Source organism: Brassica napus, chromosome C8 (genome assembly GCF_020379485.1).
Source record: "Brassica napus cultivar Da-Ae chromosome C8, Da-Ae, whole genome shotgun sequence".
NCBI classification, from domain to species: domain Eukaryota; kingdom Viridiplantae; phylum Streptophyta; class Magnoliopsida; order Brassicales; family Brassicaceae; genus Brassica; species Brassica napus.
Genome location: NC_063451.1, coordinates 13,732,592 through 13,751,747, shown reverse-complemented (window position 1 = coordinate 13,751,747; position 19,156 = coordinate 13,732,592). Strand labels below are relative to the sequence as shown.

Below are 19,156 nucleotides of genomic sequence, written 5' to 3'. Positions count from 1 at the left end.
ATATATAACATTTATTTTCATGTTTTAATATTTATATTGTCAATAGTATATCCACGTGTACACATAAATTTTACTATTTACGTGTACAACAATCTTCATGTACATCAGTCCATAAACATCAACATGTACAATTGATTAGTAAAACCTAAAGTTCAGGAATATGATAGACGTGAGTCGTACATTTTGACATGGGCCGAGCAAGTTCAAAATGAAATTAACAAAGATTAGTTTTCAACTTTAAAAAAAATGTTTATAAAATTAAGTTAGATAAATGTATACATGTACAACTGATTAGTAAACCCTAAATTTCAGGTGTTGGTTTTTATTTTTTTATAAATTGGTATTTGTTTTTTATTATTAGTGTTATATATTTTACATGTTTTACCATATAACGTATTGTAATTAATTATATGAATATTATTAGGTTCTTACACATCAGAATCGAATCCGGTAATATGATTACCTTTGGTTATTTGTTTTTTTTTTTTTTTACAGTAAGACATTCACAGACTCATATTGACTCTGTAAACCAAATCGACAACTCTGCATCCATATGAACGACGAAAGACGGTTGTTTTCTATCACTACGTGCCAAGCTATCCGCCCTTAGGTTCTCCGTTCGGGGTACATGAATGATGTCTGAGTTGAGGAAGCTTCTTCGTAAACGCTTGATATCTTCCAGATAGCTTTCAAATGCTGGCCATTCTTCTGGTTCTGAAACCATCTTCACCAATTGAGAACAATCCGTTGCAAACGTAACCTGAAACTGTCGTAAGTTCTTCATACATTTCATTGCCCAAATCAACGCCTCCACCTCTGAGTGAAGAGGTGATAGACACGCCCTTGCATTCCTTGCTCCTAATAAACCATCAAAACCCGGTAAGGTACTATACCATTCTTGTCCCGAAAATAGTTCCTTCTCTTTCCACGAACCATTTATGAAACACCATCGTCCTGTAGTTTCTAATTTAGGTATGTTCTGTACTTGCCTCTCCCTTCTTTGATCAGTGATTACCTGTGCTTCAGCCCAAAGTGCCGATTTCAGTTCTGCTAATCTAAGTGTTTCCCTTGGATCAATATCCAGATTACTAAACACTTTATTGTTCCGACCTTTCCATATATACCCCAATATCCATGCGAATTGGTGGTCATCCATCTTTGGAGTAACTCTCCAAAAGAGATGATCCATGTTACCAAAAAACGAACAAGTAGGAAAATAGTTCGGATTCGATGGTATCTTATTTTTATGTTTTATAGTTATTTGGTTTCTTTATGTTATTTTTAGTTTTGATACCAAATATCTGAACCGTAATATGGTTACTTTTGGTACAAAATACTTGAACCAAAATATTGTTACTTTTGATTATTTGGATATTTTTAAGTTTCTATAATCCAAAACCAAACCCACTCGGGACTCGAAATCTACCCAAACATTTATAATACCCGTAAATGGAGCCTCATTTCAAACCCGACACCCTAAAGAAATAAACCGTACAATACTCATACCTAACTAATTCTGTAAACAAATTTAATAAAAAAAAAGCTATTTGTTAACAATGTTGAATTCTTGTTAAAAATGGAGAAATTTCATTTAAATATATCGAACTATTATGGTTAACATCTAATTATATAAAGTACAAATTTCCTTCATTCCTAGGGTGTCCACTTCAGCTGCCAGCGCACAAATTTATAAGCTGCCTAGCCGACACCTGTCCTATTAAATGAAACGCTGGTGCTTCAATAATTTGGGGACCGTATGGGCTTAAGTTTGATGTGCGCATGTGCTGCGATAATGGGCTTTATTTCGTAATTTTTAAGGCCCAGGAACATCTCATATGGCGCTAACCTAATTGTCTTCTTCGTTTCTCTCACTACGGCGGCGAGTACGACGATCGATTGTGCTCGGTTTCCTGTAACGGACCGCGACGATAATGGGTGAATGCTGCATATCCTAACTTTCTCACACTCACATACGTTATCGTTTCTACTTCTTCAATTAAACACATTAACTGTTAATCTTCCTCTATCTATACATCTCACAGATCTCCCAGTCTTTACTCAGACCCTCAATAATGGCTGGGTTTCCTAACCGCTTCAAACTTTTCACCTATATATATAGTTCATGTCATACACCAGGGCCGTGCATCTCAAATCAACTCACATATTTTTTAAACCCGCATAGATTTCATCCAGTAGTCGAAATGTCATCCTCTGGTGCTTCTGTTGCTCAACCAGCCGTCCGACACTCAACATTTGAACCTCTCCGCCTTGGCTGTAAAAATGGATGAAAATGTATCATAATCACCCTCCTCTTCAACCTAGAATTAGGTCTCTAACGAATATTCATAGTGGGACTATAATGTTTTAGACGTATAGTAGGTTGTAAGATATTATTTGTATATGATCCCATCTCTTTCTTATCAATTCTCAAAGTAGTGTTTAATTTAACCCTCCTGCCTTCTTATGCAGAATTCAGTGCTCCAGTGTCATGGTGGTCACCGCTGTCAATCAAAAATATTTTGAGGTATAATCATCTAACTTTAAGTATTAAAACATGTTCATTACAGTATTTTACACGCATACATTATACTAAGACGCCGGTCAATCCGAAAAACATGCTGACGCTAGTGTAAAATAAATGTCAAATTATTATGGTAAAAATAATTAATGAAGTAGTTAAGAAGAGTGAAAAACGAATGTACAAGATTTAGTAAAACACTTAAAAATAGGTAAGTTTTATTTATACTTTGTAATAAAAGATGACAATAAATAAAATTGTTAGAATTAGTTAAAAAAGAAATGAAAATATGTAAGAAACCATTTAAAAATTGGCAAATATTATTTTGTACTTCAGTTTTAATAGAATAAAATAGTATTATTTCTTTTTAATATTTCATTTAATAGAGATAAAGTTTTGTTAATTTAAATATTATATGTTTTAATATTTGCTAAGCTAATATATTTACAATTGTGTGTGATTTGTTTTACTAAGAAACTCCATCCAAACACTCTAAAATCATTTAAAACTTTAAACTGCACAATTTAAATTATTTTCAATAACAATGGATTTGTAATATTTTATGAAATGTCAATCCAATAAAAACATATTTAAATGAGTTTTAAAATTCACGTTTGAGTAACAGTGAATTTTTTATTTTAATTAATATAAATCACCTCAAATTCTGAGTTAAATACACACCCTTAAAAAGTTTATTTTTTAAAAGGTTTACTCTATAAAATGTTTAAATTTACTTTTAACAATTACACTGACAAATATAATACAAATTTATTTTTCATTGCATATTTTAATATTTGTTTAAACTAAAAAAGTGAAAATCTGAATATAATATTCATGTTTTCTTTTAATTAAAAACAAAGAAATATAGTGGGCTATATGGGTTTTATAATATTTTCAGGCAAACAAATTCACCAAAGAAATTTTGAATGTTCTTCCACGCTCTAGAATAATTGGATAAAATCTATTTTCACTTGAATAGTTTCTTACATTCTCATCTTGTAAGATGATCGCGAAAAGATATTTTATGTTAGTGATTTATAAAATCTATAATTATTTGGAGAATCTAAATATTTTTAGATAGTCAATTAAGATATGCACAAAATATTTATATACTTTAAAAATTCATGATTAACGACGTTCCTATAGTTGGGTGCTTGTAATCTTAATAATTAGTTACAAATATAGTGCAGTCAATGATTAACTATGTATTGCACAAGTTATACATTTTTTTATAGCTAAGGAGATTCTAAAATTTCTGAGGATATTAAAGCACAAAATAGTTAATCTTAACAAAATATTCTTAACATATTAAGTTTTTCAGGATGATATTATAAAAACACAGCTATCATGAGAGAGAAAACCACACAGTTATCGTGAGTGTATATACGTTATATCGAAAATATTGTTTGGGTAACATTTTGTTATTCCAAAATTAGGTTAATAGTATATCTATAAAATGACAGTGTAAAGGTAGAAAACTAAAAAAAACCTTTTCTCAAAAACAAAAGTAGAAAACTATAATCTTTAATATATGTCAATGTTTTATGGTATATAATCATTAGTTGAATTGAACGATTACATAGTGTATACCACGAAAACTATGGGTCTAATGAAACGTTATATATTAGTGGAAGGTTATTTTCGTTTGGAGAAAGAGATGAACAATAATTAATTTCAGTTTCTATTTCCGTTTTCTTTTAATTTGCGTGGGTATTAAATAAATTGATTAAAAGAAATCAAAAACAGCTCATTGGTTCAATAATATGTGGCGACAATTACATTTAAAAATCCAAATAAGGAAATGTTATAGTAATGAAAATAGCTGTAAAAGTTAACGGCATAATTCTATTACAGATTCTGTTTTAATAGTATCGACTGATTTTACTAAAAAACTCGTTTTCTTTTTAAAATTGCATTTAAAATAATTAATATTTACTAAAATTTTAAAAAATCTCATAAATTTCATAGCAAATTTCAATGTAATTGTTCTCTTTCTTATTATTATTATTATTATTATTATTATTATTATTATTATTATTATTTTAAAAATGATTTTTTATGTTTACAAAATACTAATTAAATTTTTTTAAAGATAATGAAAGTGGTATACTTTTAATCAATAAAATTATGTAGTGACTATACAAATTAATAAGTTATTTTATTTACAATTTTAACTTATTAATATATACTATTATATTACAAATTTAATAAAAATTTACGTTTTTCATTATACATATTTTAATTAATATGTAAAGTTTGAATTATAATAAACAAATGGTTAGTATGGAATTTATTTTTGTTCATAAAAACAATACACTTTCAAATGAGCTTTGTTTTGGTTTGAGTTCGTTTTGATAAGTCTATAATATTAAAAGGTGAAGTTAATACTTTAAGTGTTCTAAAACAATTTTTTTGTATAGTCATTACTAATCTTTTTCGTTACCGTTTTTGAAATCCTTTTAAAATATTAATAGGTATATTCGTATATATAGCATAATTTCTTTTGAAATATTATTGTATTTGCAGCTGTAAACTAATAAATGGACCAAATATTATTAAGAATATTGTTAGGCAAATATTAATGTAGTTCACGACGATGCTATATTTTTTTGGGCTATCAAATCATTTTAAACTGCCAATATTGTTAGGAATTATATCAATGTATACTATACATTGATACAAACCATTAACATGTAATTTCTGATAACATATATAATGATATATATATATGTGATGTACATGCTTGTAAAATAGAAGAATGATTATATAGATCATCGTAATAAGATTATAACTTTAATCATGTCGTAAACATAATATTTTGTATATGTAGTATATATGAATTAATATATACTTTGAAAGTTATGAAATAAAAGTACATCCTTTATATTAGTTTGACTTTTGTAGATGTTAGGCTGTAGTTTTGATGGGCTCAGACAATATATTCGTGTGTAAATAGGGGAAGTATGTTCCAAATGCTCAGTTACGTTTTTACCCTTAATGAGTGATAATTTTGGTTCAAAATGAATGGCAGAATGAGTAAATTACTGAAAAAGGTAGCCGTAAAAATCAAGTAGGATCCTGCCAAAATTTATTTAAAATAATCCAAATAAAGGAATGATAAAACTACGTAAATAAAAATTAGAGTAAAATCCTATTAGGAATTCAAATTTAATAGTATAGATAAGTAGATATCTCATGATTTTATTGAGTTTTAACATTTGTTTTTATTTTTTTATAAGTCATTTTAGGATGCAGTTAGACGTGTATAGTGGACAATTGAAAGTTAAAGGGTGAAATTAAACACTAATCTGTGAATGTTTGTTTAGACTTTGGGTATAACTGAAAAGAAGCAAGATCTTTAATTAAGAACTAAAGATGCAATTATCAGAACTCGGCCATCATTGAATGAGCTTTTGATCCCGAGCCCAGATCAATAACGCACGGTGACCGTAACAGAATGTAAACGAGAAAAAATGATCGAAAATGTTTTTCTTATTCATCATACAGATTCTGTTACAATGAATGCTCTTTATATAGAGCGTGTGATATAACCGGGATACATTCACCTAATAACCAATGTATGATTTAGTGTAAACCGGATTTTCTATCTTAATACCCCTCCTCAAGATGTCAAGTACAAACTTGTGAGAGACATCTTGCCAATAAGCTTGTTGAACTGAGTCGGAAACAACGGTTTAGTAAAGACATCCGCAATCTGAAGATCAGTTCGAACATGCAATGTTTTGATAAGCCCCTCCTCAATTCTATCCCGGACTTGATGACAATCCAACTCTATATGTTTGGTGCGTTCATGAAAGACAGCATTATTAGCAATGTGAATTGCAGCTGTAGAATCACAGAACAAAACCACCGGACCCTTTTGAGGTACCTGCAACTCTTGAACCAAATTTATAAGCCAAATGAGCTCGCGTACCGCAAAAGCCATCGCTCTGTACTCAGATTCTGCAGAAGAATGCGAAACAACATGTTGTTTCTTGGACTTCCAGGAAATAAGGGAGGATCCAAGGAAGACAGTAAAGCCTAAAGAGTAAAATCAGAGCTAGCTGAATAGAACAAGCCAAGTCCAATGGTACCCTTAAGATAATGCAACACTTTATAAGCAGCTTGAAGTTGAGATGCCTTGGGAGCAGACGAGAACTGACACAGCTTGTTGATAGCAAATGTAATGTCAGGCCGAGTGATAGTTAAGTACATCATCTTACCAATCAAATGGCGATAAACGCTTCCATCTTCAAGTAAAGGCTCTGTAGAATGTTGAGCTAACTTCAAACTAGGATCCATAGGAATACTTGAAGGCTTGCAAGCCAACATGCCTGTTTCTTCAAGTAGCTCCAGCGTATACTTACGTTGACACACTGAGATACCCTTGCTTGATCGCGCAATCTCCAAACCGAGAAAATATTTCAATTCACCTAAATCATGTAGTTTAAAAGCCTTCTTCAAATCATCTTTAAGTCTCTCTGCCTCCACATCATCATTACTGGCGATGATTATATCATCAACATACACTAAGACGGCAAGATACTTGCCATTATTGTTCCTCACAAACAATGTATGATCAGAATGTGATTTCTTAAACTGCAACTTCCTCAAGGTAGAACTGAATTTAAGAAACCACTGTCGTGAAGCCTGTTTTAAAACATATATTGATTTCTTCAGACGACACACAGGATTAGGAGGTAATATGGTACCTTCTTTCGGAGTGTAACCAGGAGGAAGAGCCATATAGATCTCCTCAGTTAACTCGCCATTTAGAAAAGCATTAGAGATATCCAATTGACTTAGCTTCCACTTCTTGGCTGCAGCAACAGCTATCAAGGTCTTCACAGTAGTCATTTTAGCCACTGGTTAAGAAGTATCCACAAAATCAATCCCTTCTTGTTGGGTATATCCCTTAGCTACCAACCTCGCCTTATATCTTTCCAATGTGCCATCAGCGTTTAACTTCACTTTGTAAACCCAACAACACCCAATGGCATGTTTACCATTAGGAAGAGAACAAACTTCCCATGTATATGTGCTCTCTAATGCAATTAGTTCTTCATTCATTGCTTTCAACCACTCATCGAACTTCTTTGCCTGTGTGAAAGAACTCGGCTCAGCATGAAGGTTAACAGAACAAATATATGCCTTATATCCTTCTGACAATTTTCCATATGACAAATAATTTGCCATTGGATAAGGTATCTCCATCGTATTCAAGTTACAGAAATAATCTTGTAAGTACGCTGGAGGTTTAGAAGCACGTTTACTTGTCTCTGCATCAGTTGTCTGTACAGGTTGACCAGGAGTATTAAGACTAGAAGGAATGTTCACTACTGCAGGAGACTCTTCAACAACATCTGCAGGAACTCCATCTGTCACTACTGAATCAGACCTTTGTACTACAACATCTGCCTCAGAACTCTGTATCTCAACATCCTTCTTAGAAAAAAATCCAAATCAGAATCAGAAAGATCTTGAGTAAATGGAAAAATGTCTTCATGAAAGACTACATTTCGAGATATATGAGTCTGATGTGTCTCAATATCTAACAATTTGTAGCCTTTGTATCCAGAAGGATAACCAAGAAACACACAAGGCCAAGCTCTTGGCTTGAACTTATGTCTGTTCTTGGATGATGTTGAGCTATATGCTAGACAACCAAAGACACGCAGACCATTGTAATCTGCTTTATTAGATGTTAAAACTTCAAAAGAACTCTTGTTCTGCAACAAAGGACTTGGAAGACGGTTTATAAGAAAGACTGCAGTAAGTACACAATCTCCCCAATGCTCCAAAGGAATCCGCACTCAGTATGTGTTGATGTTTCCTCTCATCCACTGAATTTTGTTGTGGCGTTTCTGGACATGAGTGAAATGACATAATGCCTTTGCTCTTGAAAAGATCAGTAAATTTCAACTCATTTGCATTATCTGATCTTACGCCTTTAACCACTCCATTATATTGAGTCTCAATCATTCTTAAGAAATCCGGAAAAATACGTAAGACTTCATCCTTTGTTCTCATAAGATATATCCATGTGACCCTTGTATAATCATCCACAATGGTGAGAAAATATCGATACCCTTCTGACGTTGGAACTGAGAAAGGCCCCCAAGTATCAATATGTAGAAGTTCAAACGCAGTAGTGCACATGTTATTTTGAGAATCAAAGGGTAAATGCTTTTGTTTTGCCAATGGACAAATAGGACAATGAAACTGATCTTTATTCTTGTGTTTTAAACCCAATACATGAGTAATGAAATCAGTTTTCTGAATAGATGGATGACCCAATCTATTATGCCAAACAGAAGAATCAAAAATAACATTGGAACAGAAAGCAATCTTCTGATCAAGACTCTGACGAATGGTGTCCATATCAAGCACGTACAGATTAGCTATCTCTTCACCCTGACCAATCATCAGCCCCTTGATAGGATCCTGTACCATGCAAGATGCTTTATCAAAAACAACTCTGTAACCCAAATCTTTAGTTAACTGACTGATACTCAGGAGGTTAAGACGAAAGTCTGGGATAAACAGAACGTTGTTGAGAATCATAGAATCAGTCATCTTGATTGTACCAATGCCTGCAATTTGAACTCCCAATCCAGTAGGCAAAGTCACAGATGAATGAACAGCATTAGACAAATTCTCAAATAATTCTTTGTCATGACAAACATGATGTGTAGCGCCACTGTCTACTATCCAAGATTCAGAAGACAGTATATTTTTGGTAGCTTGTAGAGCTCCTACAAAGTGTAGTGTAGATGAGGAAAATGCCATACCAGGTAAGGCTGTTATACTGCCCTGAGATGTAGAAGCTCCAGTATTGGATTGTCCTGTCGTCTGGAGTTGAGTATTGAAGTACTCGATCACCCCTTGTATCTGATCTTTAGAAAGGTGATTCATCAATCCTGTAAGGTGTTCAACATCACCAAAACTATCAGCATTTGGAACAGAGATTTGAGCTACAACTGGTTTTGAAGCTCCCGTGGTCTTTGATGAAGCAACAATCTTTTCAGATTGATTCTTTTGCTTATGTTTGAAACCAACGGGATAACCATGTATCTTGTAGCAGGTATCCACTGTATGGCCAGTGTAGCCACAGTGACCACAAATTGGTTTGCTTTGGTGATGTTTAGAAGGATGAAAGCCTTGAGTAGCATGAACAGATCCATGAGTATCCTGATTGACCATATTGAAAGCAGTCGCATTCTGAATAGGATGAATGCTGCGCTGACTATGATCTTGATCAAGTAAGTGATAGATTTCAGATAAAGCAGGAACATGTTACTTCATGATGATCTGGCTGCGAATAACGGAGTATGAATCATTCAAACCAGCCAAGAACTTGATTACCTTAGCATGATCCTCTTTCGTCTTCATCACGTTACAACAATCACACGTCTGACAAGTAGTCTCACAACTAGCTTCATCAAGTTCATCCCATAAGGTCTTAAATTTTGTATAATAAGCAGAGAGATCCATCGCGCCTTGCTCAAGAGCCCAAATCTGTTGAGACAATTGATACGAACGTGGAAGATTTGTGATGTGGAAACGCGTCATCAAATCCTTCCAAATCTCTGAAGCATCATTAAATCGCAATATACTTTTGTAAATCGGTTTAGAAACGGAGTTGAGAATCCAAGACTTCACCATCGAGTTACATCTAGACCAGATTCGAAAAGTTGGATGAGAATCACTTGGCCTAGCTAAAGATCCATCAATGAAAGCAAATTTGTTCTTCGCATCTAGAGCTATAGTCAGAGCAAGACGCCAATTATCGTAATCCGTACCATCGAGAATCTCAGATGTAAGTGAAAGTCTGGGGTTATCATCACTAGTGAGATGAAACGGAGAGTGAATGCTATCAGGAGATACCGTAAATGGAAACAGAGGTGTTGGATCAGCTACAGCTTCCGGAGTTGATGATCGGCGAGTCGACGAAGCGGCTCTGTTGGTCCGACGAGTAGATCTACGAACAACCACCATTCTTGACGATGAGAAAACTTCCGCAAACGAACAGATCCGTGATATTGACGATCGATGATGCGTAAATCAAACGATCTATCAACGGAGAAGATGCGCCGGAAAGGATCGATCGAGAAGTTAGTTCTCGAGCTCTGATACCATAACAGAATGTAAACGAGAAAAAATGATCGAAAATGTTTTTCTTATTCATCATACAAATTCTGTTACAATGAATGCTCTTTATATAGAGCGTGTGATATAACCGGGATACATTCACCTAATAACCAATGTATGATTTAGTGTAAACCAGATTTTCTATCTTAATAGACCGACGTGGCGGTGAGAGCTGAGAACACGACAAAGACGGAAACAAGTTGGAAGGAGAGCTGTGGTGGTGAATCGTGCTTTCATGGAGTCGCAACGACTTGACAACCACCGTGAGGCAAGATCTCATATAGACTGAACGCTGAGATACGGCCTAGCGCGATGACTGCAACACCGGAAAGAGACAAAGGCCACAGCTTCGAGAGGAGCAACGTGGGTTCACGCCGCGGAGGGGATGCGCCCATGGTCGACCAGGAGTCGGGTTCGAGACCTTGGTGGACCCAGTATTAAATCTGACTGCGTTCAAACAAATTTAAGGAGTCATTGGTGGGAATCAAACCCTAATTTTGTGGGGGTCAGATATCATATTTTTTTAAAAATGGTAAACTATTCTCCGAAGAGAGAATGTGAAAGCCCCGATGATTCCTTGCTGTGAAAATCTGGTGTGGTACGGATTCCAACTTGGATCCTTTGAGGATCCACAAAACGCTTTGACCACCCGATAATAGACGCGTGGTTTTACCAATTCAGATATCATATTTTACCGATTCTGCTACTAATATTTTGATAATTTCCTATACAGAACAACATTTTAACATTCTTTGGTGATATCAAGTGATTTTAATGGCCATCAATATGAGATTTGTAGAGTTCTCTTCTCTGGTTGTATGTGTGTGTGTATAAACTCCAATGGAGAAAGATGAGAGCTTGCTCTAGGTGATTTAGAAAGAGAGATTGATGAGAGTGTATATGAGAGAATAAGAGACTTAGGAACAGAGATTAAGAGACTGAGAGATTAGGAGAATAAGAGATTAGAGATTAGGGTTTTAGATTCTAGAACAAGTTTATGATTCATGAAGTGGAGAGGGGAAATCCCCCTTACTCTCTTAGGAGATAAAAAGACGCCCCTTTGGGTCTTTAAATACAATGCAGGTTACAAATCATAAACCTACATCTAATGGTTGAACTTGCTTTAGAATATGGACGCCTAGGATTGAGTCTTGGGCTGGTCAATGTAATCTGAGTGATGTCTCTTTATTGGCTGAAGATACAGCTCGGACAGGCTGGCTTGAATGGATTGGATCGCTTCAGTTTGAATCAAGTGACATGATGGATTCTTGTGTGGATAAGGCTGTAAAGTGAAAGTGCCTTTCCCTTTCCAGCATGTCTTGGACCACACAGATCCTATGGCATATTCCCTTGTCATCTGAACTCCCCAACGGTCTTATTACTCCGAGTAAGCCACGCCCTAAGCTTGCACTTCTCTTGATCGCTCAGATAAGCTTAGTACGGCCATTGCTGCTTTGTACGGTCGATGGTACGGATCGCCTGTCCGTACCTCGCCCTAACTCTGCACATATCGTCCAAGCTTCTCTAAATGATGTCTAAGTCCCTCCTGGACTTAAACCCTATCTTTGCACATGCTTCATGATACTTCTAGACTTCTCTAAACCTTCATGAAGCCTTGATAGACAATCTCTTAAGATCATGTCCCTAACTTTGCACCAGACCCAATCTACTCCATACTTCTCCTTTGGCTCCATTTCTTTCTTCAAGTCAACACTCCCCCTCAAGCTTGACTATAGGTGATCCTAAGTCAAGCTTGGAACCTTGAAGAACTCCCTCATTAAAAACTTCACCAAGGAAAACCCTTTGGGACAAAAACTTGATGAGGGAAAAAGAGTAGAGCCAACAAGGCCTGGGGATTGGCCAGTGAGCTCTTGTGCCTTAGAACCAGTGTGGTTTGACACAAACAGCTCTGGATCACGACCTAAACAGCTGCAGCAACACTTCAAGGCTTGCGCACACTTCACACACCTTCTTGGACTCTTCTATAGAACCGGTTTAGTATCTCCCCCTTTCACCGGACTTCATGTCATCTTGAAAGGCTAGGAGCGACCTGATCCTCTCCATTGAGTCTCCAAGTAAGGTACCTGATACATTATTCCACAAGTGTATCAGTTATTATCAAAGAACATAACTCAATCAATTCATGCTTATTGACCGTCTTAGTAAGACTAGTATTCCTTATATATTACTAGATATGTTGCCGTCTAGTAAAACTAGTATTCCTAACGGATTCAGATGATGCTTAACAACTCTTCTTTAGTAAAACTAGTATTCCTGATAGATTACTAGATATGTTGACAATGATAAATTGAATTGAGTTAAGGGAAACTTCTCTTTTTCTTTGATGAGGAGTGACTGGACCGGCCTGAGTCTTCTTTTTTCTCGTGGCTTCTTGCCATCTCCATCAGGTAAGACATGCCTAGCTCCTTTTGCTTTGGTGAGGAGTGGCTGCTCTTCACACACCACTTGAACCCCTCACTTGCTGAGCTTATCAGCTCCTTCTCTTATCATGCAAGCTCACCAACACTCCCCCTCAAGCTTGAGACCGAGTATAGGGAACATCCAAGCTTGAAGGTGAGCGCATACTAAGCTCCATGATTATTCTTGTTGGAACACCTCCATCTTCTTCAGACTTGATGCTTACAGCCCCACTTAACCACCATTGCACTGAGGAGATACCTCAGCTCACTCTCCACGCATTGCACTGAGGAGATACCTCAGCTCACTCTCCAAGCATCTCACACCAGAAGCTTATTGAGTAGCTTTCTTCTTCCCTCTACTTCGGCTGGATCACTTTATGATCAGCTTGCAATGGTCTTCAGTAGTTATGGCTGATTCAAAGCTTCCCAACTGAAGGTATCTGTTCTAATTCCATATAGTAGCTGATCCATAGCTTCCCAACCAGAAGGTATTGTTCCAACTGAAGGTAACTGCTCTAACTCTATATAGTAGCTGATCCATAGCTTCCCAACCAGAAGGTAACTGTTCTAGCCCCACTTAACCACCATTGTCACAACATCCTCTCTACCCTCTTTGGAGCAGGCTGTGGACTTCCCACGGAATGTTGGCAATAGGCTCCATTTCTCCATTGTCACAACATCCTCTTTACCCTCTTTGGAGCATGTTGTGGACTTCCCACAGAATGTTGGCAACAGGCTTCATCTTATCATTCTCTTGTAATGATAAGGAGGAAACAGGTCTTGAACTTTGGCTCTTCAGGTTGCTCATTTGAATCCCCACCGCAAGCTTGAGACCGAGTATAGGGGAGATCCAAGCTTGAAATGAGCCTCATTGAACTTCAAGACCAGGACCACATCACCCTAACAGCTGCGCTTAAATCACTGATCCACCCTTTTGCCTTCAGCTTCAAATACCCTCAGATCACCGGCCTTCCTCATGGCTTAGGTGGTGACCTTCTTCTTCTTGTGTGTCTTGAACCAGGAGCTCAACAACCTCGTGGCCTGCGCTTCTTAAACCGGCTTCTACACACAAGAACCTTCCCATTGCTCCACACAATGGTCAAGTCTTCCGCTTGTATGTCTTGAACCAGGAGCTCAACAACCTCATGGTCTGCGCTTCTTAAACCAGCTTCCACACACAAGTATCTTCCCATTGCTCCACACAATGGTTCAAGTCTTCCTCTTGTCTTTGATAGGTGGTGAGCAAAGAATACTTCTTGTGAACCTGAAATACCACTCAAACTCCAGCAAGGATAAGACACAAGAGTATTGGGATCAATCCTTGATTAATCATCAAGTTTGATTCCCAATCTCACAAGCATTGCAACAGATTAAGACAAGTCATTTTCAAGTTCTATCTTTGCAAGCAATCTCTCTAAGCACAAGCACTTTCTTTTCAGATTTATGCAAGCTACTTAGGCATTTTTAAAGCTTCTTTACTCAGCATTTAGACATGAATCTAATGCTTCAATGTAAGACAGCCACAAGACTATATGCAACAGCTTTCAATCCGGTTTCAATCCATGTATGCAAGCAGATTCAATCAATCACAACAAGCATCATTATGAACCGGAGCTAAGCATATTAACATATCTAGTAATCCTAGTAATACTTATAAGTTACTAGACATTTTTAAATGCGCTTACTGCTGCTAGTAAGCCTAGTACAACTAGTAAAATTTTCGGATTACTAGGAAGCCAAGCTCTTTAAGTATCCTGGGATAGATTCTAAATTCATTTTATTTCATTTAGCAATCTTTTAAACAATCCTCAGGATTTCAATCACATCACATCATCACAACCAGTCAACAACACAAGCTCATTATCAAGATGGTTTATAGAATCGCTTACAACAAGAAACCAGGTTGATTCCTTTTGCATTTTGTGAAACCGGCCATGACTTTTGTTGGATCTGAGAGTCTGGATCATCACCCACCTCCTTCTCCTTCAGTTCATGGCCACCATCTTGTACCATCAACTCAAAAGACCCCTCATTTCTTCAGAAAATCTAGGCGCCAAACTCTTGCCACCATACTCTTGTAGCCGGATGTGAAACTTCTCTTGGACAAGGAGCTTTGGAGTCAGGTTAGTTAGGCCTCTCCATACACCTTTGCCTCCAAGGATAATCTCCATCTGAGTAGGTAGAGAACATGATGAGGAACCAAGGGAAATCGCCAAGCTTCAGCCTTCTTCTTCACAAGGGACTGAACCGGATGGGAAAGCCTCAATGGTTTGGTTTTGAGCTGAAGCGTGAGCTGTGGACTTGCGGAAGCTTCAGCTCAGGTTCTGATGAACCTGGCTCTGATACCATATGAGATTTGTAGAGTTTTCTTCTCTGGTTGTATGTGTGTGTGTATAAACTCCAATGGAGAAAGATGAGAGCTTGCTCTAGGTGATTTAGAAAGAGAGATTGATGAGAGTGTTTATGAGAGAATAAGAGACTTAGGAACAGAGATTAAGAGACTGAGAGATTAGGAGAATAAGAGATTAGAGAATAGGGTTTTAGATTCAAGAACAAGTTTATGATTCATGAAGTGGAGAGGGGAAATCCCCCTTACTCCCTTAGGAGATACAAAGACGCCCCTTTGGGTCTTTAAATACAATGCAGGTTACAAATCATAAACCTACATCTAATGGTTGAACTTGCTTTAGAATATGGACGCCTAGGATTGAGTCTTGGGCTGGTCAATGTAATCTGAGTGATGTCTCCTTATTGGCTGAAGATACAGCTCGGACAGGCTGGCTTGAATGGATGGGATCGCTTCAGTTTGAATCAAGGGACATGATGGATTCTTGTGTGGATAAGGCTGTAAAGTGAAAGTGCCTTTCCCTTTCCAGCCTGTCTTGGACCACACAGATCCTATGGCATATTCCCTTGTCATCTGAACTCCCCAACGGTCTTATTACTCCAAGTAAGCCACGCCCTAAGCTTGCACTTCTCTTGATCGCTCAGATAAGCTTAGTACGGCCATTGCTGCTTTGTACGGTCGATGGTACGGACCGCCTGTCCGTACCTCGCCCTAACTCTGCACATATCGTCCAAGCTTCTCTAAATGATGTATAAGTCCCTCCTGGACTTAAACCCTATCTTTGCACAGGCTTCATGATACTTTTAGACTTCTCTAAACCTTCATAAAGCCTTGATAGACAATCTTTTAAGATCATGTCCCTATTTTTGCACCAGACCCAATCTACTTCATACTTCTCCTTTGGCTCTATTTTTTTCTTCAAGTCAACAATCAAGTGGATCCGCCCCTGGGCGAGAGCACACGGCTGCAGATAGAGCTGAGGCGCGTTTTTGTGACAGGGAAGCTTGAGGCTTGGGCGTGGACCTGTCGACGTGGACGAAGACCGAGCTATCCAGCAAAACAAAAAAGAAGAAGACTAGAGGAATCAAAGGATTTCCTGTAGAAAGATTTGTCGTCTTTATTATCTTTTAGGTCTGATTTATTTTTGAATATTAGAATATTATTACAGTTGAATTGTTTGCTGTTAGCGTAACACTAGGATGTAACTAATTAGAGATAACAATTGATTTTCTAAGGGGTGGACATTTTACCTTATACTCGAACCCGTATCCGAATCTGATCCGAAAAACTCGAACCGAAATCCGAACCGAAATGGCAAAATACCTGAACGGGTATTGATTTAGGAGATATTGAATCTCCGAACCCCGAATGGGTAATATCTGAACCCGAATGAATATACAAAGATAACCGAACATATGTATACTTATCCTTATATTTCTTGTTTACATCTCTCTTTTTATTTAAAATATTTATATTGATGTTACACATATTTTAAGATCATATAATATACATATAATTACGGAGAAAATGATTTGTCACACGATCAAAATGCATGTCAAGTTTTTTTTTCATGTATTAACAAAAGTTACATTCAAAATTTCAAAACAATAGCCAAATTAATGTTATCTCCAAATTTATCAATCATTCAATCTATTAAAAAATAAAAAATCAGTTAAGTGAAATCTATATTTTTAGATAGAATAAACCTAAAAATAAAAATTTTAATTTTATTTTTCAAAATCTCAATATTCGAACCCGGCCCGAAATAACCGAACCCGAACTAAAAATATCCGAACCCGATCCAAATACAGAAATACCCTAACGGGTTTTATACCCCTATATCAAAATACTCGAAAATCCGAAATACCGATCCGAACTGAACGGGTATCCGAACACCCACCCCTAGATTTTCTTTTAGGAACTACTCCATCCGTTTTATTTTAATTTCGTTTTAGAATTTGACACAAATTAAAAAATATTTAATTTTGTACTTTTACTAAATAAAATTATATTTGTGATAAAAAAAACTAAATAAAAGTATCTTTAACAATACACCTAACAAAATTTTAACCAATAGAAAAATATATTGGAATATAAAGTTAATAAATTTTGCATTGAAATTATAAAAAAACACTTATTTTAAACCAAAATTTTATTCTACAACGACAACTAAATTGAAACGCAGAAAATAGTTAACAACAAGTGTATTAGTAGTTAAAAGTGACCTAAACCGTAAATAAACTCAAAAAGTGTCTTAGACCGTAAATCTATTCTATTAAAACAGAATCATGACCTATCGATAAATATTGTATCCAACTATTTATTCCTTTTATTTGAAGAACCACTTATTATTCTCTTTATATAATTGTATCTAATTTTATTAAAACACTAACCATGTTCTACTTATCTAACAAAAACAATTTTTTTTTCTTTCTTGAAAGCAACAATTACATATTTCTTTCACAACAAAGTTTGATTTATTGATTTATTTTACCTACAATGGTGGTGCAGCGGTGATGGCGTCATTTGGTTCATGACAACCGGTCGACCATTGTAACCTAATTACAGCACGTATTAGACTTATATGGTTGTAAATTTGTAATGGATTATTTCAAAACTATTTTGTAAAAGCCTTTTGGGCTTAAGCAATGAATCAAAAGTTGACAAAAAGGCAATAAATCAAACATATGACAAAAAAAAGAACATTTTCTCTAAATAGCCAAACAAATACAGATAATATAATATTTACAAAATATTAATATAAATAATTGAAAAACTGTTAAGTCTTAAATAATATTTATTTTTGGTTAATTATTATAAAGTAACTTTTTTGAAATTCAATTCAATATATATCTTATATATTAAAACAGAAGTCACAACCTTGATTCATGTGTGATTTTTTAAAAAATTGACCTAATAGACCTACTCCTAGAAAGTCATGTTACATTTAATCTCTAATCTTATCATTTAAATTTTGGGCCTACCATAAATTTTTATTGGGCTATCAATAATTGGATTTAAACAATATATGATCCATTGGATTTATAGATAGTACAAATTAAATAGATATAATTTAATATTGTAATATTATACCTCCATATGTTAATTATTTAAATATTTGTCGATGTTAACTTTTAAAATTATAAAGATTTTTTTTTTTAAATAACAAAAATCATATTATCTAACAATGATTAATCTTTAGTACTACCTTAAACCAATGAAAACAAATTTTAAACTATATAGTTTATTATAAAAATTAACCAAAAACTAAATGTTTAATTATTTACATGATAATATAAATCTATGAAGCGAAAAGTTTAATTTTTAAAAACTTTCTAAATTTGTGAAATGTTACAATATTTTTGAATATGATGATAAAACAATATTTTACTAATCTTTATATATATATAGTTACGATTTTAATAATAAAATATTAATCCAAAAATATATATATAGAAGAAGATACAAATATATGTGAAAGTTTGAAACAATCTATTCAATGAAAAAAATATACCGTACACTTACTATGTTTTAAAAATTGATAGACACATACGTATTATAATATATACCAATTTAGAATTGAAAACAAAATGTTTATATAAAAATAAATGAAAACAAAAATAACATGACCTATTGATATATGTTTAGTCCAACTAATTATTTTATAACTGCATCTAAATAACTATAGTACCTTCTAAGTATTGATATATGTTATGTTTT

At 35.1% G+C, this 19,156-nt stretch overlaps 1 long non-coding RNA gene across 1 annotated transcript; it reads left to right on the top strand.

Moving 5' to 3' along the window:
• Positions 1-1,941: 1,941 nt before the first annotated feature.
• On the top strand, positions 1,942-18,106 carry LOC111208634. Its single transcript, XR_002660529.2, has 3 exons — positions 1,942-2,292; positions 2,470-2,524; positions 17,948-18,106. It is a non-coding gene; the product is annotated as an uncharacterized LOC111208634 (long non-coding RNA).
• Positions 18,107-19,156: the final 1,050 nt, after the last annotated feature.